Genomic DNA, 22,794 nt, shown 5'->3' with positions numbered 1-22,794 from the left:
TACATGACTTTGTTTCCAAACTAAGCATTCTCAAGCATAAATATGGCTAAATGAAGTAAAAATAGAGGGCGCCACCATCCTCCTCTCCGGTGAGCCAACAGACGCCGCCACCATGCACTCCGGTGGGCCAGCAGAGGGCGCCACCGCCATCCTCCCCGGTGGGCCAGCAGAGGGCGCCACCGCCATCCTCCCCGGTGGGCCAGCAGAGGGCGCCACGGCCATCTTCTCCGGTGGGCCAGCAGAGGGCGCCACCATCTTCTCCGGTGGGCCAGCAGAGGGCGCCACCATCGTCTCCGGTGGGTCCTCCCATGCCGGCGGTCGAGCCGCCTCGCCAATTGCGGCGGCGTTCAACTCGCCGTCGCCACCTAACTCTTCCCCGCTGGTTGCGGGGACACTTGGCCTGGTGGCCCACCTCCTTGTCCTCCCTCCACCCTCCCGTGACTTTGGACTGTTTTTTGGGGGGGGGTTCCTAGAACGTCTGGTATCCGTTGTGGGAAGGGGGGCTACTGTCAGGTTTGTCACTGACAGTTTAGTTATGTTTTGAGTTTTTCCTCTGTGTGTGTGTGTGTGTGTGTGTGTGTGTGTGTGTGTGTGTAGTATTTCCTGTCAGCGCTCTTGTTTTGGTTCTGTTTCCTGTTTCTCCCTGAGTGCTGTGTCCCCTCAGCTGTGGCTGATTGGCACCTGGCCACACCTGGTGTCAATCAGCCAGCTGCTATTTATACCTGCCCTACCCTCCAGTCACTGCTGGATCATTGTCGTTCCTACCTGTCGTGTCGTTGTTCTTAATACTTGTCGTTGTAGCTCTGTCTACTTTTGTTTCACTCTGCTCATGTCCTAGTTCCTTCGTGTCACAGTAAGTGTTTTTGGTTTCTTGTCCACAGTTAGCCTCTGTGCTATTTTAGTTCATAGCCAAGTTTGTTCTCCGCCTTGTGCGCGCCTTTTGTTACCCTTTCGTTTGTAGTTTTGCCTTAGTGTTTTAATTAAATCATGTTTTCTCGCACAATGCCTTCCGCCTTCTCTGCATCTTGGGGTTCGTCACCTACATACTCTGACAGACGGTTTCTCAGTAGAAATTATTTGGTTATTCAAACCAATTGTTGCAGCAGCTGCCCGGGTGGCTGGTCTCAGACGATCATGGAGGTGCACTTGCTGAATGTGAAGGTCCTGGGCTGGTGTGGTTACAGGATGGTTGTGAGGCCGGTTGGATGTACTGCCAAATCCTCTGAAACTCCTTTGGAAACGGCTTATGGTAGAGAAATGAACATTCAATTCACGAGCAACAGCATGCAGTCAGCATGCCAAATGCACGTGTCCAAACTTTTCTCAGCAGGGGCCGTGCTGTTCAGTATCGTGGCCACTGATTGGCTGAAATGACATAAACAATATGCACAGAGTCCATTTATTGTCTTCAATGAAACACTGTGATTAAAAACTCCGGGTCCAGTCCAACATAATTAATCGTATTGCGCGTGTGTTTATAAACGAAAGCTTGATTGAATTTTCCACAGGACTCGCAGCCACATGCTGACGATTTAACGATGCAAACGCACGACTCATCAAAGTACACAACACGCTACCTGTCGAAAGGTTTTGTGAAAAGTTGATGACTAAGATTTCTTCTGTGTCATGTCTTATTGGCCAATGGAGCAAAGTATATAATTAAACCCTTTGAATTCTGCCTAGCAACAAGTTGCCAGTGATAAAAGTATAGCAAATTGTAGTGAATGTTAAAACACAGAGGCGTCATGAGTTTGATGTGTATTTCTGGTCTTGTCACCTTCTCCCGGGTAGAAGGGTGATACGGCAGTGTGGCTGGAACAAAAGAGACTTTGCTGAACAAAAAGTTGCTTTATTACAAGCAATCGTCATTATACAGGACTGCAGTACCTGGAAGAGATCAAGTCAAAAATGAGGCACTCCTAACTTGGAGGAGCCGAACCACCTTTTTATATTCTTTCTTTCTCCTTCTGAGTGTGTGTTAATTCGGGAGATTAAGGAGATGTTCACGTGTAAGTGACCGGAAAACAACATCTAAAAGTTGTAACTTAAATGTTGACGTGAAGATAGACAAGGAGTCTCTCCTCCAGGATAGAGCTATCACTTTTGCATTCCGAAGTCTGAATTTACTGTTTCTTCTCGTGAGAGATTTAACCTAGTCCACATACGAATGTCCAACTAAGGCTCCTTAATTTATTATGGACTCAACCAATATTTTATTTAAACTTGGTGGTTTGCTTTCTCCAAGTTGAATATAAACATTCACCATATGGAGAACATAATATGAGTCAATTAATCCACTTCACGTTCTAGAAACTTTGGACTTTGGAAGTTATAATATTACGAGAAATAATAGTAAAAAAAACCAAAACAATTTAATGAATAAAACTATTTTTATTGTATGTAAAATTTTACAGAATGTTGTGGAAAAGGTTTACACTTTTTTTCCGTGGACAACAAACACACAATGGATTTGCGCTGCAGAAAATATGAGAATAAAACGTGTCTCTTCTGTAGTCCTGGATGTATGATGCACATATGAACACAAAAACACAACGTTAGATATCATTTTAACATACATTGTAACATACTAATACTGCGTGTGGGAGGAGTTTAATAACAAAAGCAAGATATTGAGTGTATTCATGTACGTATGTATACATTTTTATGTTTTTAGCTACATATGTTTATATCAGGGGTGTCCAAAAACTAACCCGCGGATCTAATTCGACCTGTCGGAACCTTCAGTTTTGTACGCAAGATGACAATAGGAGTTTAATTCAATAAACAACTCGTATTAAAAATAAGTACATAGGTGTCAAGTTGTGAACATCTTGTGGACTATGTGAGATATTCAGGTCAGTGATGCATACCTAACTATATTTATGCGCACAGCATTTACTTGTAAGACCCAATCCAAACAACCTTTCATAGTCATGGTGCATAAAAAAAAAAAAAAAAATTCAACCAGCACAAAAAGTCAACACACAAAACACAACCTGCTCACTGAACATGTGTTGATATTATTTAAAAAATGTCCCATCACCATAAAAAAGTTGAGATTACACTCATTTAAATCCATTGCAAGGAATGAAGGGAAAAATGCAAAACAGTTTGACTTTTAGCTGTTTGATATTTCTGATTGAGTACAAAGCTTTAAAGAAAAGTAAAAAAGGAAGGATACTCTTAAAAATGCATCAAAAAGCGACATCAGTTTGTAAAGGATATCACCACATGAACTAAGGAACACTTCAGAAAACCACTGTCGGTAACTATAGTTGGTCACGTCATCTGTAAGTGCATGTTAAAACTCTACTATGCAAAGCAAAAGCCATTTATCAACAACACCCAGAAACGCCGCCGGCTTTGCTGGGCCCTAGCTCATCTAAGATGGACTGATGCACAGTGGAAAAGTGTTCTTTGGTCTCATGAGTCCACAATTGTTAATTGTTTTTTGGAAACTGTGGACGTCATAGAGGAAAAGAACCATCCGGATTGTTATAGGCGCAAAGTGTAAAAGGCAGCATGTGTGATGGTATGGGGGTGTGTTAGTGCCCAAAGCATGGGTAACTTACACATCTGTGAAGGCACCATTAGTGCTGAAAAGTACATACAGGTTTCGAAGCAACAAATGTGGCCATACAAGCAACGTTATCATGGACGCCCCTGCTTATTTCAGCAAGACAATGCAAAGCCAATGGCCATATCACACCCATTCTCAAATCCCTTCACTGGCTTCCTGTTCCACTCGGGATTTAATACAAAGTCTCCCTACTAACCCACCAGTGCCTCCATGGAAATGCCCCCCCTCTACCTCAAAGAACTACTTACCCCCAAATCCTCCACACCAGTGGTCCCCAACCTTTTTGTAGCGGCAGAGTGGTCAACGCTTGAATTTTTTTTTTTTTTTTTTTTTTTTTTTTTTTTTTTGTCATAAAGAAATACAATCATGGACTGTATCCCTGCAGACTGTATTGATCTATATTGATATATAATGTATATATTGTGTTTTGTATGTTGATTTAATTTAAAAAAAAAAAAAAAAAAAAATATATATATACCGTATTTTCCGCACCATAAGGCGCCCTGGGTTAAAAGCCGCGCCTTCAATGAACGGCATATTTCAAAACTTTGTCCACCAATAAGCCGCCCCGTGTTGTAAGCCGCATCTAACTGCGCTAAAGGAATGTCAAAAAAACAGTCAGATAGGTCAGTCAAACTTTAATAATATATTAAAAACCAGCGTTCTAACAACTCTGTTCACTCCCAAAATGTACGCAAATGTGCAATCACAAACATACGTATATCAACATGGACAGAGCTGCGTGAAAAAAGCCACCCGGCCTCTTCGCGTAAACTTAAACTTACCTTAACCACTCGCTCATCTTTTCTTCATCCATCCCTTCGAGTTAGCTTTTATGATGACGCCGGCTGGAAAGGTCTCTTTTGGCAAGGTCTTCCTTTTGAATATCACCATGGGTGGAAGTTAGCATGGCAAGCTAGAACCACAGTGAAGGATGACTTCTCATTCCCTGTGGTGCGAATATTCACCGTACGTGCTCCCGTTGTATCCACAGTGCGGTTCACAGGAATATCAGTTGCTGTGAAATACGGTAGTAATCCGTGTGCGGATGGAGAGATTGCGTCTTTTCATGAACCGGATACCTGTCGCTTAGTAGGAGCCATTTTGTGGTCTTTACAGATGTAAACAGGAAATGAAACGTACGGTGATATCCGCGCGTTTTTTCTTCTTCTTCCGGGGGCGGGTGGTTGCTTACAGTAGAAGAAGAAGCGCTTCCTGTTCTATGGGGGCGGGTGCTTACCTTGGCGGTTGCTTGCGTAGAAGAAGAAGCGCTTCCTGTTCTACCGGGAAAAAAGATGGCGGCTGTTTACCTAAGTTGCGAGATCGAAACTTTATGAAAATGAATCTTAATATTTATCCATATATAAAGCGCACCGGGTTAAAAGCCGCACTGTCAGCTTTTGAGTAAATTTGTGGTTTTTAGGTGCGGCTAATGGTGCGGAAAATACGGTATATATATATATATATATATATATATATATATATATATATATATATATATATATATATATATATAATATATATATATATATATATATATATATATATATATATATATATATATATATATATATATATATATATATATATATTTTATTTTTAATTTTATTTTATTTGTTTTTTATTTCTTGTGCGGCCCGGTACCAATCGGTCCGCGGACCAGTACCAGGTCGCAGCCCGGTGGTTGGGGACCACTGCTCCACACGACACCTCCGCTCCGAACAGGCTAACCTCCTCCAACCTCCGAGGACAAAGCTACGAACAATGGGAGACCGGGCTTTCTGCTTCGCCGCTCCCAGACTATGGAACGCTCTCCCTGACCACCTGAGGGCACCACAGACTGTGGATGCTTTTAAAAAAGGCTTAAAAACCCTTATTTTTAAAAAAGCCTTGTTTTAGGTGTATGCATACTAGTTCTAGCTATTTGGCTGTTCTAGGTTTAATTGTATTTATTTTTATTATCTTTTTATTTAAACATTTTTTAATAAACTGTAGCACTTTGAGGTTGTTTACTAATTGTAAAGTGTTTTTTACAAATACAATCTATTATTATTATTATTATTATTATAAGCCACATTCTGCACGTGTTACAACAGTGTGGCTACATAGTTCTAATTGAATAATTATTTGCAACAACAAAAAAATGAATTTTCTCAGTTGGAACATAAATATCTTGTCTTTGCAGTCTATTCAATTAAATATAAGTTGAAAAGGATTTGCAAATCATTGTATTCTCTATATTCCTGCTGCGACTGCGCCTTTAAGGTGGCACCGAGTCCTACCTGACAGGTGTTTCTGTCAAACCTGTAAGACTTAACACGTTTGACGGACAAGCAAGCCCCATTCCAGTCTCAGCCGGAGACTGGCAAACTTTGACTCCACGCCGCGAGAAGAATCGGCCAGCCTGAGAAAGCGAAAAAAGGTACGACCCGTTATTTCTTGCAGGCGTCCTCTCCGTTCCTCGCTTTCGTCTCTCGCCAATGGCATTTCATCGCTTATGAATGAAACGACGCAGGGTTCGGAAAGCGCGGAAAAGTGCACTCCAAATGCCCCCGTGGAGGCCGGTGATCTAATTTCGGCCAAACATCCTGCAAGATTGCACGTATACCATGTTATTTTTCTGTCCGGTTTATTGTTTGATATCCAATCAGGGCAAGCGGGAGCTGTTGGCAAATGTTCATCAGCTTGGAAGGAATGTCATGATCCCACATGACAGACTTTGTTAGCTATTTTCCTGTGTTTTGTATCTTTTTCTTGTAATGGCACATTTATTTTTTTTGTACTTTTTGTTGGACTTTTTCTGCACTTTCACTTCCTGTTGAGTTCCCTGCCAGCGCACCGTTTATTTTTAATTAAGTCTAATTAGCTGTACCTGTTGCTCCTTGCCAGAACAGTTCCTTTGAAGTCCGTGTGCACGAGTTACCTGCACTAGTCTTTTGTTTCTACTGCTTTTCCGCTCTCTACGTAAATAATCACATTCTTTGACCTGATTATTTGTGTGTCTCTGCATCCCGGGGTCACGCCATCAACCGACATTAGCACCTGTAGGAAGAAATGCCTTCAAATCCATGTGACCTGACTCAATTAGGTCTTCACGCCATACTGTGATATGTTAATTAGTCTTAATTAACATTTCGAAATGGAAAGTCCCGCATTCTCCTTTTGACAAAATGGTTTTATTTTGAAAGTAATTATCTCTGGCGGACCCATCCCTTGGGTGTGCTTTTTTAATAACCCTTACACAACAAAGGGATGGCTTTTTTTTTGTGTTCAGGCCTAAAGTCGTTTAAGTTCTGGATTGCGGATATCGCTGGTTTTGAAAGATGTTGTCAGGAGTTGTGTGGCAGGAACCCAAGAAGCAAGGCAGAGAGGTTTTTCGCCAAAAATAGAAGGTTTTCCGCAGAAAAAATGGCCAAAAAAAAAAACCTCAACAGAAAGTGAAGCATGAAGCTTGGACGAAACACCGAGTTCAACCAAAAGAGAAGCATAAGGCTTCGTAAAAGACAACGTGGAACAGAAGCAAAAGCTGTTAATAGTCCAACAAAAAGTGAAGAAATATTTTGTCAAGGTCCGTGTCCAGGCGGGAGGTCGAGATCCAAGAGGGAATAAGGGGAGACGAGACACACATCTCGTAACGCGGGAACGGAGGAAATGCTGCTGGAACGACAAGGGACACGAGACAAAAATGAACACGGAGGGGGAGAAAACACAGAGAGAGAGAGAGCTTAGAGCAGGGGGTTGTCGGCTTACTGTACAGGAACAGGTCACTCTGTTCTGGCACAGGATAGAAAATTGCGCTGATTTAAGAAGGCACGGAAGCTCATCAGTGACAGGTGTGTAGATTGCTGATTGGCGATTGATTTCAGCCACTTGCTGCAGCCGGAGTGGCGCACACAGATGAATGCGCACTGGGCCGTGACAGCTTCGAGGTCGGTAAGCACGACCAGAATTATGCCGTACATTAGGCGCACCGGGTTGTAAGGCGCACTGTCGATTTTGGAGAGTTCGCCTTACAGTGCGAAAAATACGAAAACTAAAAAAGTATGGCGCGAAGCCAGAAAAAGTAACAAAAAACAAAACATAACAAAAGCCAAGCATATGTGTTCTTGCCTTACACAGGATTGTCAATGATAAATAGCACATCTCTTTTAAATGTTAGCGTATTTCCAGTATGACTGTTATAGTTGGAGGAGGGAGTTGACGGCACAGACATAAGGGGGCAGTAGAGCTCTATGATTTATTATTATATATATATAAACAATATATATATATGTATATACATTGTTAATGTATATTGAGAGCTGAGCCAGAAGGCAAAGCTCTCGGTCTACCGGATACAAGCGGCCAAAATGAGTTTCCTCAGAAGGGTGGCTGGCATCTCCCTTAGAGATAGGGTGAGAAGTTCAGTCACCCGAGAGAGACTCAGAGTAGAGCCGCTGCTCTTTCGCTTGGAAAGGAACCAGCTTAGGTGATTCGGGCATCTTGTGCGGATGCCTCACGAGCGTCTCCGTAGGGAGGTCCTCGTTGCACGTCCCACTGGGAGGAGATCCCGCGGCAGGCCAAGGACCAGATGGGGGGATTACATCTCCTCTCTGGCCTGGGAACACTTCAGGATCCCCCAGGAGGAAGTTGCTAATGTTGCTCTGGAGAGGGAAGTCTGAGGGTCTCTGCTGGAGCTGTTGTCCCTGCGACCCGATTCCGGATAAGTGTTTGAAGATAGATGGATGGATAATAATATTAAACAAGGGGAATGGCGTGTGTGAACCAGATCCAAAAGGGGTGTATGGTGGAAGACTATGTGTATGAATAATTAGCTGTTGAGTATTACCATAATTGTTGGATGAGGAAGCAGATAAATCCAAAGGGGCTAGGCAAAAGGGGTCTGTGATCCAAGCAAGGTCCGTGGGGCAGAGAGAGGCGTCAAGAGGTCCGTGTCCAGAGCCGGGGTCGGGGATCAAGGGAGGCAGTCCAAGGAAGCGAGACGCACAGCTCGAATCCAAGGCAACGGAAGGGAGGAGACAGGGGACAAATCCAGCACGGGGAAGAACACGGAGAGCAAAGAGCTAACGATCGCTTACGGAACATCAACAGAAGGTTGTATTCCGGCGGCGGATGGCAGGTTGTGCAGGCTTTTGAAGGCAGGTCTGATCATCAGCTCCAGGTGTGCAGATTGCCCGCGATTGATTGCAGCTGTTGTGGGGCGACGGAAATTATTGAAGGTGTTGGGAGCGGAGTATTCAAAATGGCTGACTGAATTTGTGACATTTTAGACGGCATTTCCGCATACTTTATGGATTGTAGATACAATTGGGTATTAGGGTTGTGCAGAATACCAGTACTAGTATAGTATCGCGGTGCTAATGAATCAAAAATGGTACTATACTCTGTTTGAAAAATAGCGGTTGACATTGTTGGTTTTACTATACTACTATGATTACATCAATATTTTTTTATTGTCACTAAATCCTTTATCTTTTTTATTTCATATTATATTCATAAATTCAGGAAATATGTCCCTGGACACATGAGAACTTAAACTATGACCACTGTATGATGCTGTATCCACGTGGTATCAGAGCGATACCTAATTGTGTGGTATCATCCAAAACTAATGTAAAGTATCAAAGAAGAGAACAATAAGTGTATGGAGGTTGCCCCGCAGTGGGTTCTCCAGACCACCAATCACCGACATGAGAGCAGGATTCAGGTCCACAACAAAGTTTTATTTTTTTTCAAATAAAGTTTTCGTGTTGCTTTTCAGCAATTGTCTTTTTCTCTCGCTCTCGCCCCGTCTCTCCTCCTGGCTGCTGCTTTATAACAGAGCGACAGGTGATTAGATAACCAGGCCCAGTTGGGCCATCTACGCACCTGTCGCTGATTTCGAGGCCGGTCCTGGCACACCCGGCTTCGCTGCAGGCCCGCAGGCCATGCCCCCCTCCACAAAGTGATTATTACATTTTAACAGAAGCATAGATAGAACATGTTGAAAGAGAAAATAAGCACATATTAACAGTAAATGAACAAGTAGATTAATAATCAATTTGTACAGCTTGTCCTTTATAATGTAGACAACATAATAGGTGTATAAATGACACAATATGTCATACTTGCCAACCCTCCCGGATTTTCCGGGAGACTCCCGAAATTCAGCGCCTCTCCCGAAAACCTCCCGGGACAAATTTTCTCCCGAAAATATCCCGAAATTCAGGCGGAGCTGGAAGCCACGCCCCCTCCAGCTCCATGCGGACCTGAGTGACGTCAGGTGCGCAACACCACGTAACTCGTTGGCCAACCAAAAAGTAACCCCAGTACGCTATAGCCAACATTCACCAGGAGATGGCAACAGACAAACATAGATCACTCTATTACATTCCTCCCCTTTTAGAAATGTATAGAAGTTACTCAAAATAAATAAACAACCCAACCAAAAAATGCAGCAGCTCAATTAAAAAACTGTACTTTAGCCACATTATTTTTCTTTTTTTTTTAGTACTGAACTCTTAACCCTCATTTGTAAAAAAATAACATGCTTATTAAACAAACAGCATTTGTACACCTTTAACACAGATTTTTATACTATCTTCAGAGATTCAGTTTTTTTGGTGGTACTCGAAACCTTTCTGGGTACCAGCGAAAGGGTGTTCAGCATGGTTGGAAAAATAGTGACAGAGAATAGAACAAGGATGGACAATTCAACCCTTAACTCAACAATGAGTAGATGAGTGTTATGGTGTGTATATGTGTATATAAATGAACACTGAAATTCAAGTATTTATTTTATATATATATATATATATATATATATATAAAATATATGTAATAAAATGAACGGCAAGAAATCTGCGTTCAAAGAACTCCGGCTTATTAGTGATTCCCAGAGCCCAAAAAAAGTCTGCGGGCTATAGAGCGTTTTCTATTGGGGCTCCAGTACTATGGAATGCCCTCCCGGTAACAATTAGAGATGCTACCTCAGTAGAAGCATTTAAGTCCCATCTTAAAACTCATTTGTATACTCTAGCCTTTAAATAGCCCCCCTGTTAGACCAGTTGATCTGCCGTTTCTTTTCTTTTCTCCTCTGCTCCCCTTTTCCTTGAGGGGGGGGGGCACAGGTCCGGTGGCCATGGATGAAGTGCTGGCTGTCCAGAGTCGGGACCCGGGGTGGACCGCTCGCCTGTGCATCGGCTGGGAACATCTCTGCGCTGCTGACCCGTCTCCGCTCGGGATGGTGTCCTGCTGGCCCCACTATGGACTGGACTCTTACTACTATTATGTTGGATCCACTATGGACTGGACTCTCACAATATTATGTCAGACCCACTCGACATCCATTGCTTTCGGTCTCCCCTAGAGGGGGGGGGTTACCCACATATGCGGTCCTCTCCAAGGTTTCTCATAGTCATTCACATCGACGTCCCACTGGGGTGAGTTTTTCCTTGCCCGTATGTGGGCTTTGTACCGAGGATGTCGTTGTGGCTTGTGCAGCCCTTTGAGACACTTGTGATTTAGGGCTATATAAATAAAGATTGATTGATTGATTGAACACTGAAATTCAAGTATTTATTTTATTATATATATATATATATATATATATATATATATATATATATATATATATATATATATATATATATATATATATATATATATATAATAAAATAAATATATATATATAGCTAGAATTCACTCAAAGTCAAGTATTTCTTATATATATATATATATATATATATATATATATATATATATATATATATATATATATATATATATATATATATATATATATATATATATGTCTTAATAAGGTTATCCAAAAAATAGTGCTCGATACCGTAGTAGAGTGCAATATATGTATGTGTGGGGAAAAAAATCACGAGACTATTTCATCTCTACAGGCCTGTTTCATGAGGGGGGGTTCCCTCAATCATCAGGAGATTTCTCCTGATGATTGATATATATATATATATATATATATATATATATATATATATATATATATGAAATACTTGACTTGGTGAATTCTAGCTGTAAATATACTCCTCCCCTCTTAGCCCCGCCCCCAATCACGCCCCCGCCCTAACCTGACCACGCCCCCCCACCGCCACCCCCCACCTCCCGAAATCGGAGGTCTCAAGGTTGGCAAGTATGCAATATGTTACTGCATACATCAGCAGACTAATTAGGAGCATTTGTTTGTTTACTTACTACTAAAAGACAAGTTGTCTATTATGTTCACTATTTTATTTTAAGGACTAAATTGCAATAATAAACATATGTTTCATGTATGCTAAAATTTTTTTGTTAAAATAAAGCCAATAATGCCATATTTTGTGGTCCCCTTTATATAGAAAAGTATCAAATGTACCAAAATGTCCAAAATACATTTTGGTACCGGTACCGGTATTAAAACATCCCTATCGCACATGGTTGTATAAAACACATAAGCACATTTCGTCAACTTGTTTTTCCACTCTACTGCTACTTGAAGTTGTCACAGAGTGAGGTTTTACCAATGTGCCTCACCAGATGGCCTTCATTGCATTTGCCACTTTAAAAAAATTACTCGAATTTGAGACAGGTTATCAGGAGCAGTTATTGTTATTTCCAATTCGACAAACAAAACAAACGTCAGACAAAACCACGCACTGCGAATGTGTTTTGTTTTTTATTCTTTATTACCGAGCAGACTTTGATTTGTAGCGCACCGCCAGGTTTGAAGCGAAAACATAAGGCAATCAACCTAAATCTGACTATGTTTGTGCACATTCGGAACATAACAGTGCAGTTAGGTGCCGCAGATGCTCAAAAAAAAAAAAAACGACAAGGGGAAGTACTTTAAACTGCAATTTAAAATTGATATACAGCACATCAAGACCTGCATGCAAGTGACACATTTAGAAGCATCACATTTAAAAGGGACATTAATACAAATAAAACAATTTATTGCTATTCAGACATTTTCTCTTTTTCGTAATAAATGTAATCAAACCATCAGGTTTAAAAAAAAACAGCTGGAAAATGATAGAAATCTTCTACAAAACCCTAAACCAGTGAAGTTGTCACGTTGTGTAAATGGTAAATAAAAACAAAATGCAATGTTTTGCAAATGATTTTCAACTTATATTCAATTGAATAAACTGCAAAGACAAGATACTTACCGTTCGAACTGGAAAACTTTTGTTATTTTTTTGCAAATATTAGCTCATTTGGAATTTGATGCCTGCAACATGTTTCTGCATCAAAAAGCGACATCAGTGTGTAAAGGATATCACCACACAGCCTCAGGAACACTTCAGAAAACCACTGTCAGTAACTACAGTTGCTCGCTACATCTCTAAGTGCAAGTTAAACCTCTACCATGCAAAGCGAAAGCCATTTATCAACAACACCCAGAAACGCACACCGGCTTCGCTGGGCCTGAGCTCATCAAAGATGGACCGGTGCAAAATGGAAAAATGCTCTGTGGTCGGACAAGTCAGTCAATCAATCAATCAATCAATGTTTATTTATATAGCCCTAAATCACAAGTGTCTCAAAGGGCTGCACAAGCCACAACGACATCCTCGGTACAAAGCCCACATAAGGGCAAGGAAAAACTCACCCCAGTGGGACGTCGATGTGAATGACTATGAGAAACCTTGGAGAGGACCGCATAAGTGGGTAACCCCCCACCCCCTCTAGGGGAGATCGAATGCAATGGATGTCGAGTGGGTCTGACATAATATTGTGAGAGTCCAGTCCATAGTGGATCCAACATAATAGTAAGAGTCCATAGTGGGGCCAGCAGGACACCATCCCGAGCGGAGACGGGTCAGCAGCGCAGAGATGTTCCCAGCCGATGCACAGGCGAGCGGTCCACCCCGGGTCCCGACTCTGGACAGCCAGCACTTCATCCATGGCCACCGGACCTGTGCCCCCCCCCTCCACAAGGAAGAGGGGAGCAGAGGAGAAAAGAAAAGAAACGGCAGATCAACTGGTCTAAAAGGGGGGTCTATTTAAAGGCTAGAGTATACAAATGAGTTTTAAGATGGGACTTAAATGCTTCTACTGAGGTAGCATCTCTAATTGTTACCGGGAGGGCATTCCATAGTACTGGAGCCCCAATAGAAAACGCTCTATAGCCCGCAGACGTTTTTTGGGCTCTGGGAATCACTAATAAGCCGGAGTTCTTTGTCCACAGTTCAAATTGTTTTTGGAAACTGTGGACGTCGTGTCCTCCGGACCAAGGAGGAAAAGAATCATCCGGATTGTTCTAGGCGCAAAGGTTGAAAAGCCCGCATCTGTGATGGTATGGGGGTGTATTAGTGTCCAAAACATGGGTAACTTACACATCTGTGAAGGCACCATTAATGCTGAGAGGTACATACAGGTTTCGGAGCAACATATGTTGCCATCCAAGCAACGTTATCATGGACGCCCCTGCTTATTTCAGCAAGACAATGCCAGGTTGCGTGTTACAACAGCGTGGCTTCGTAGTAAAAGAGTGCGGGTACTAGACTGGCCTGCTTGTAGTCTAGACCTGTCACCCATTGAAAATGTGTGGCGCATTATGAAGCCTAAAATAGCACAACGGAGAACTGTTGAACAACTTAAGCTGTACATCAAGCAAGAATGGGAAAGAATTCCACCTGAAAAGCTTCAAAAATGTGTCTCCTCAGTTCCCAAACCTTTACTGAGTGCTGTTAAAAGGAAAGGCCATGTAACACATTGCAACAAAGTTGTTGCAATGTGTTGCTGCCATTAAATTCTAAGTAAATGATTATTTGCAAAAAAAAAAATCTCTGTTGGAACATGAAATATCTTGTCTTTGCAGTCTATTCAATTGAATATAAGTTGAAAAGGATTTGCAAATCATTGTATTCTCTTTTTATTTACTATTTACACAACGTGCCAACATCACTGCTTTTGTCCAAGTATTAGTATTACAAACCCAACTGTTCCTAGTGAAAAATGCAAAACTGACACATTGACCTGCTCTGTTCTCTTTCTCAAAAGGCATTCTTCACCATGGAAGTTCAAACCAACAACTGTGTGCACCAGGATCCCCACGATACCCAAGTGCAACAGAACCAGCCCCAGAGGGATGCAGTCAAAACGAAGCCATCACGCAAGGAATGCTGCCAGAATTGCTGCGACACGACCGTCAATGCCGGCTCTATGATGGCCGAATGCGGCTCCTGCTTCAATGACTGTTTTGGTAAGTCTCGGCACACCGTGGCCGAGTTAACACTTTGACTATCCCAAGCCACCCTGGTCAAATTGAACAAAATCAACAATAGTCTTGCTCTGATAGCTCAGAAGTTCCGCAATAGTGTATTATAAGTTTGTTAGCCTTGATGCTAGAAATTAGACAGTTAAAACATCCATCCATCCATCCATCTTCTTCCGCTTATCCGAGGTCGGGTCGCAGGGGCAGCAGCCTAAGCAGGGAAGCCCAGACTTCCCTCTCCCCAGCCACTTCGTCCAGCTCCTCCCGGGGGATCCCGAGGCGTTCCCAGGCCAGCCGGGAGACATAGTCTTCCCAACGTGTCCTGGGTCTTCCCCGTGGCCTCCTACCGGTCGAACGTGCCCTAAACACCTCCCGAGAGAGGCGATCGGGTGGCATCCTGACCAGATGCCTGAACCACCTCATCTGGCTCCTCTCGATGTGGAGGAGCAGCGGCTTTACTTTGAGCTCCCCCCGGATGACAGAGCTTCTCACCCTATCTCTAAGGGAGAGCCCCGCCACCCGGCGGAGGAAACTCATTTCGGCCGCTTGTACCCGTGATCTTGTCCTTTCGGTCATAACCCAAAGCTCATGACCATAGGTGAGGATGGGAACGTAGATCGACCGGTAAATTGAGAGCTTTGCCTTCCGGCTCAGCTCCTTCTTCTCCACAACGGATCGATACAGTGTCCGCATTACTGAAGACGCCGCACCGATCCACCTGTCGATCTCACGATCCACTCTTCCCTCACTCGTGAACAAGACTCTGAGGTACTTGAACTCCTCCACTTGGGGCAGGGTCTCCTCCCCAACCCGGAGATGGCACTCCACCCTTTTCCGGGCGAGAACCATGGACTCGGACTTGGAGGTGCCGATTCTCATCCCAGTCGCTTCACACTCGGCTGCGAACCGATCCAGCGAGAGCTGAAGATCCTGGCCAGATGAAGCCATCAAGACCACATCATCTGCAAAAAGCAGGGACCTAATCCTGCAGCCACCAAACCGGATCCCCTCAACGCCCTGACTGCGCCTAGAAATTCTGTCCATAAAAGTTATGAACAGAATCGGTGACAAAGGGCAGCCTTGGCGGAGTCCAACCCTCACTGGAAACGTGTCCGACTTACTGCCGGCAATGCGGACCAAGCTCTGACACTGATCATACAGGGAGCGGACTGCCAGAATCAGACAGTCCGATACCCCATACTCTCTGAGCACTCCCCACAGGACTTCCCGAGGGACACGGTCGAATGCCTTCTCCAAGTCCACAAAGCACATGTAGACTGGTTGGGCAAACTCCCATGCACCCTCAAGGACCCTGCCGAGAGTATAGAGCTGGTCCACAGTTCCACGACCAGGACGAAAACCACACTGTTCCTCCTGAATCCGAGGTTCGACTATCCGGCGTAGCCTCCTCTCCAGTACACCTGAATAGACCTTACCGGGAAGGCTGAGGAGTGTGATCCCACGATAGTTAGAACACACCCTCCGGTTCCCCTTCTTAAAGAGAGGAACCACCACCCCGGTCTGCCAATCCAGAGGTACCGCCCCAGATGTCCACGCGATGCTGCAGAGTCTTGTCAACCAAGACAGCCCCACAGCATCCAGAGCCTTAAGGAACTCCGGGCGGTTCTCATCCACCCCCGAGCCTTGCCACCGAGGAGCTTTTTAACTACCTCGGCAACCTCAGCCCCAGAAATAATCAATTATATATTTTTTAAAATCTGTCCTTTCTAATCAATTTTCTACCGCTTCTTACACTCGGTGTATTCTAGCCGCTCAGGCAAATCATATTGTCTAAAAATGCATGTATCCATTGATAACATGACATCATCGCGCTCGGAATATATATTTATATATATACGGCCAATATTTTTTAACCCAATGCAGCCCCCGAGTCAAAAATTTGGGGACCCCTGGTTTAGTATGTAAGAATTGTTTTAGTTGTATTGTAAAACTCACAAATGTTGCCTGGACTGATGAATGAAGAATCGCTGAGAACGATTAAACTTCCGGCACGAAACAGCAAAAACATTGTCAACCCGTAGCACCTGCAGTGAGCACACTTGTCCAAAAGATGGCGCCATAGCATAAACCTTTTCAGTATCTCTGTCGGGGTAATATGAAAACTATTTATTGAAAACAAAACATTATGGCTGTTAGTGAAGAGAAATCCACAAATTAGCCACACTGTTTTGGTAGGTATGTAGGTAGGTCTTTATTGTCATTGCACAAGTACAACAAAACTTTGTTTTTAGCACAAACCCGTTCAAGATTAGACAAACAAACAGTGTACAGGGTTACAGAACAGGAACGCTGATGGGTCGCCACAAGGCGCCCCGTAAAAGATGGGAAAAAGGTAAACACTGGGGTAGGATGAGTAAAAAAATACAATCTAAACTGGGCCCTCTGGAGTGGGAAAAACCTCCATAGCAAAGCACATATACATATTACAACATACATCTCGAGACTTGCAACAGAGGGGAGGGAGTGGGGGCTACGGTGGCGGGCTGCAGCTCCTCAGGCGCTGCCCAGCTGTCCGTCACCCCCTAAGGGATTCGCGTCAAGGGCGTCGGATGGATTTTTTGTGGATGCATGTGTGTGTGTAAGCCTGCCGCGTGTCTCTGTTCCGCGGCCTTGATGTTCTTTCCAGTCAGTCCAAAGTCAACAGCAACAGGTGTGTGTCCAAGAGGGACAAGAAGGAAGTTAATTGTGTCTTCGCCGCACTGTCCTTCGGGAGAGTCTCGAAGCCAGGGAACAAGTTAGAATGTTTTGTATTTGAGTGAAAATAAAATTTGCTTTTCACTCTAAATTGTCTACGACTGGTCCTCAAATTCATCCTGCGGGGGCAGACAGTCCGATGTTATCCAAAACACAAGAGTGTCCACATTAAGTATTTCGTAGTGTGCAACGTTAGGAAAGACTTGATCAAGTGAAATGTGTCAAACATCGTCTCTACTTCCACAGAGAATATCAAGTCGGTCACATAGGAGCATCGACAGATGCGTGGTTGGGAGCACCCTCAGCGCCAGGCAAATGGTGTGGCACAGCAACGGAACGACTGAAGAGAGGAAGGCACTGCAGAGGGTGGGGAAAGCTGCTCAGAAAATCGTAGGGCGCTTTCTTCCCACCACCACCACAGACATCTTCATCAGCCGATGCAATTGGAGGACTCCGTGGCAAAAGAGACCGATCCCACTCTCCCCCTGCACGAGTAAAACCTAAAGAAGCCATATGTAATAATCTGTCCAGAAATGATACTGCAATCACGGTTAAAATTCCCTCTCCCTGACTGAGGTTGCCAGATACGCAGCCGAATCCAGCTCGATGGACTGGGCTACTCCAAGGAACTTCAAACTTCCACTGCCTCTTACTAGGGGTTGAGGTGCTGGGACCATAATAGCTGCATAGACAAGCACTTTGTCAATAACAAATCTCTAACCAACACATTTTACACAGAATTTAGGCTATTTTCAGGAAGAAGTACATCATACTTGCGTATAATATCACAACAAACGACAATCATGTGGTTACTGTCAGTACTATCAGAAAACAAAGACTACAACCAACGCTAGCAATGGTTGTACTGGTGGAAATAAGTAGAGCATGCTTCGCAGCCTAATGTACGGCCAAAACTAAAGAGGAGACATTTTACCAAGGAATGCCTATATAGGCTACTGTTTCAAACGTTGCAGATTGCCATATAACTTGGTAGATGTAGTCCACAATATGCAATCATCAATGAGGAATGCTTGTATCATGTGATTTGGCTGATCCATACGTTTCATATTGCCATGATGACAGCCGTGCTAATGTTGGAGCCCATTTCCTCAGCGTATGAGCATATTGAGAACGAACTTGCATATAATATTTCCCCCGTTAGCCCAAATGTCGATGTGTCATTGGTGAGCATTACACTAGGAGCGAAGCATCATCACACTAAGCATTTGTTGCGCGAACATATTAGCTTTGTGAGACAAGATCATAGACTGTATTCGACAATATAGTTTACATACCAAATGTCCGTTTCCATTTAGATTAGATTAGATTAGATTAGATTAGATTTATTGGTCCCCTTGGGGAAATTCATTGTCACTGCCGTACATTTAAACACTAGACATTACACATCACACAAAAAAAATAAAATAAAAAAAAATAACAAAAAGACATCATACATGACTAACACACATTTACAGGCTTGTCAGACAGGTCGGCCGGGCCTGCGGTTAAGGGCGGCTATAGCTGCAGGGATCAGGCTTTTCCTGAGGCGGGCCCTCCGGAATTTGATTGTTCTGTACCTGCGCCCTGATGGTAGTGGGATGATGTATTACAATTAATAAGAAATAATAATAATAATAATAAATTGGATTTGTAAAAAACGCTTTACATTGAGTAAACAACCTCAAAGTGCTACAGTGTATTAAAAAAAATAAATAATAAACATAAAAACTAGAACAGCCAAATAGCTAGAACTAGTATGCATATATCTAAAAAAAAAAAAAATAATTAAGAAAGAAGGGTTTTTAAGCCTTTTTTAAAAGCATCCACGGTCTGTGCCGCCCTCAGGTGGTCAGGGAAAGCGTTCCACAGACTGTTAGCGGCGGAGCAGAAAGCCCGGTCTCCCATTGTTCGTAGCTTTTAAGAAAACGTAAATGCCTGACTTACCTATCAAGGAGGAAATGAGCAAGTTCTTCATCTTCGTCAGTGTGCAATTTCCAACAAGAAGTGATGCACTTAAATAGTCGCAGCTGTGGTCAATCAACTGATACAACACATCGAGAACAACTTCAAAAATGAAAGTGTAAAAATAATAAACTAAAAGGAAAATTGTACGAAACACATCAAAGCACAGTATCATAGGAAAATAAATGAAGCAATAAAACAAAACAAAAATAAAGCAATAAAAAAATAATAAAGCAATACAAAAAATATATATAAAAAAAAATATATATATATATAAAACGTCATAAAAAATAAATCAATAAAAAGCATAGTAATTAAAAAAAACAAAAAAACAGTGCCTTTTAGATGTACTAAGGTCTGACATGTTTAGTAACTTTACCAGTGGCAGTAGCCAGACGAAGATGGCGGTGCGTAACTGGCAACCTGGATGTGACACACTCACAGACTTTTCTAATTGCTCAAACGGTAAAGGGCGGCACATCAAAATGAAAACAATAACAAGATTTCGGGGTTGTAAATCTAATTTTGAAATGAGCAAATCACGGCTGAATTACTGTTATCAGTTATAGAGGTAGTGGAAAAGAACATGATTTATTATGCCTTTTGACATATCAGGGCCATTTACTGATGACCAGACATGAAATTATTACATATGGCTCCTTTAACTTGCACACATGTTCCAGCTGTGCTGTACCAGGCTTTCATGTGGTTTGGTTTGCTGTCCATTGTTTTTACATTCTATATGCACGACATGATCACAATGTATTCTATTTTTATATATATTCGGTATATAATTGATCCATATTATTTGAAACCTACTATGCATCCTGTTCTATTTGAATTATTACGTACCTACTATTGTTTTTGTGGTGCTCATTGGGCTACATATGGGATCCCGGTTACTAAATGTTACCTAATGCCATCCAATTCGTCTCATGTGTGCTGCTATTACAGATGGAAAATGAAGACACAAATAATGATCAAAATTATTTTTGAATAATAATTAAAGATTCAAGATTCAAGATGCTTTAATATTGTTCATTCTTTAACATGTACAAGACACATAAGAACTGAAATTTCATTTTCGGCACAATCCCACTAAGAGCAGACATACGTTACAGGGAGACAAGACGGGACCGCCGAAGGATCAGCCACTTACGGCGCTCCTTAAAAAAGGTGGGAAAAAGGTGATATTTGGAAAGGGGGGAAGGGTAAAACATATCAGTCTTAGGCTGGACCCTCGAGAGGGGGACCAGACTGAGTCCAAGAAAAAAAAAACTCATTTAGCATAGCACACATAAACATGTTACATATAATCACAACAACTTGCAACAGAGGGAAGAGGAATTAAGCGGTGGTGGTGAGGGGCGTTGGATGGGGGTGGGGAGTGTGTTTGTATACATGCCCATTGTCTTTGGGTAATTCCATGTCTGATGATTAGATTTGGAGGACAGCGCAAAGACAGAGGCTTCCAAAAAAGTTTAGACAAGACAAGACAAAAGAGAGCAAGCCAGGAAAAGACGGGAGGAGAAAAGTGAAGTGAAGTGAATTATATTTATATAGCGCTTTTGTCAGAAAAATTGTATTTAGATTATCAAAAAACTTTCCGTTCTGAGTTCTCAATGAACAGACAAGAAGCGGTCTTTGTTGCACCAAGCCAAACGCTTGGAAAATTCCGCTGTGGACGATGGAATGAGACGGGAGGGGTCATCCATTGTCTTGCAAACCTGCCCAAGCTGAATCCAGGATGAAACTTTCCGTTCTGAGTTCTCAATGAACAGACAAGAAGCGGTCTTTGTTGCACCAAGCCAAACGCTTGGAAGATTCCGCTGTGGACGATGGAATGAGACGGGAGGGGTCATCCATTGTCTTCCAAAACCTGCCCAAGCTGAATCCAGGACGAACCCAAGCCTGAGGGATCTTCTTCTTTTGTCTTCAATGTGACCGACAACAATGACTGTTTACATACTCCCCATTCCTGCTGAGACATGTGTTGTTGTGTAAACATTGAAATCTCTAAATAAAAGAGGAGACGGAAACCTTCTTCGTCAGAGCGTGGTGCAGGACTGTGCAGAGAGTACAGTGACCATGTCTTTCCTCAATTGAGTCCAAATTGAATTCTGTCTCTGTTTGATTCCTTGCCTTTTGTCTTGTGTAACAGATGTCCTGTATTTGAACCTGACATCTAATTGGTCCTTCGAGCCGGATTCCAACACGTCTGACGATTCCAGCATGAGTGAGTGAAACCAGAGGACCATGGCAACCAAATCCTGATTGAGGAACTGCTTTTTCTTCATTTCGGGCTGGAATTGAAAGACTGACGGAAAATCCGAGGACAACAGGAAGGAAGGCAGAGAGCAGTGAGTACGTTTTAAATTGACGAAGAAAGAAACGACTGAGAGAAAGCGTGTGACTGAGGGTTACGACGCATAGACAAACCCTGTAAATCCTAGGCTCTAACAGGTAAAAAGGCCAAATTAGAGGGACGTCGGAGTCCAACGTCCGTGAGTATTAAAATTTTAAATAAAAACTGAATTAAGATAAAAACTGAAGAGGCCAAAAGACTGCAGGTAAACGGAACCGCGAAAACTGGAATCCGTAATATCCATAAACAAACATACTAGGGGGTGTCGGAGCCCACAATAATTTGAAATATCCGTGAACCATTATCCTGGGGACGTCGGAGTCCAACAGACCTAAAATGGTCTATTCAGAATAAAAAACTGAATTTTGTCCGTGAAAAAACAATAACCTGGAGGGCGACGGAGTCCGCATGTAATATACATTGAAATTTCCGTAGATCAATATACTGAAAGGTGTGAATGTGAGAGTGTGTGGGAGTAATCGCCATTAGGCTATCACTCCATATGAAAGTTGTGAGAAGTAAATAGTGGGTTATTGTGGATGCTCTAGGCAAGACACCTCCACTGGGGAACCATCTCCAGTAGAAGCGATGTGTACCACAATAATAAATTAAACCACTATCTTACAACAAAAACAAAAGTAATCCTTATAAGTTTCGGCTCTGTATGGGGCGACGGATTACTCCAAATTCTCAAAATGGAAAGAGGGACACAAAGAAACGCAGATCTAATATGGTCTATTACAATCTATTTAAACCAAAATAGAAGACAACAACCACAACGTCAGCGGTTAGACCCTACTGCATGTTGGCGTTGAAGCAGAGAAGGACATTTTGCAAGAAACTGTCCTGGGGAAAAAAAAAATCAAAGTAACTCAGCATGACTGTTAAAAGACGACACCAATTAGTCATGTTGTCAGCGTATGCCATTGGTGGTAAGATCGCTGCAAATGTGTTTGTTTGTTTGTT

At 42.7% G+C, this 22,794-nt stretch overlaps 1 long non-coding RNA gene across 1 annotated transcript; it reads left to right on the top strand.

Annotated features, from left to right (window-relative positions):
- Positions 1 to 5,932: 5,932 nt before the first annotated feature.
- Positions 5,933 to 20,601, top strand: LOC133577831 (uncharacterized). The gene is made up of 3 exons (XR_009811773.1): positions 5,933 to 6,002; positions 14,573 to 14,774; positions 17,748 to 20,601. It is a non-coding gene; the product is annotated as an uncharacterized lncRNA (long non-coding RNA).
- Positions 20,602 to 22,794: the final 2,193 nt, after the last annotated feature.

Source organism: Nerophis lumbriciformis, linkage group LG39 (genome assembly GCF_033978685.3).
Source record: "Nerophis lumbriciformis linkage group LG39, RoL_Nlum_v2.1, whole genome shotgun sequence".
Taxonomy (NCBI): domain Eukaryota; kingdom Metazoa; phylum Chordata; class Actinopteri; order Syngnathiformes; family Syngnathidae; genus Nerophis; species Nerophis lumbriciformis.
The sequence above is the reverse complement of the archived record's forward strand: the minus strand, read 5'-3'. Positions and strand labels throughout refer to the sequence as shown.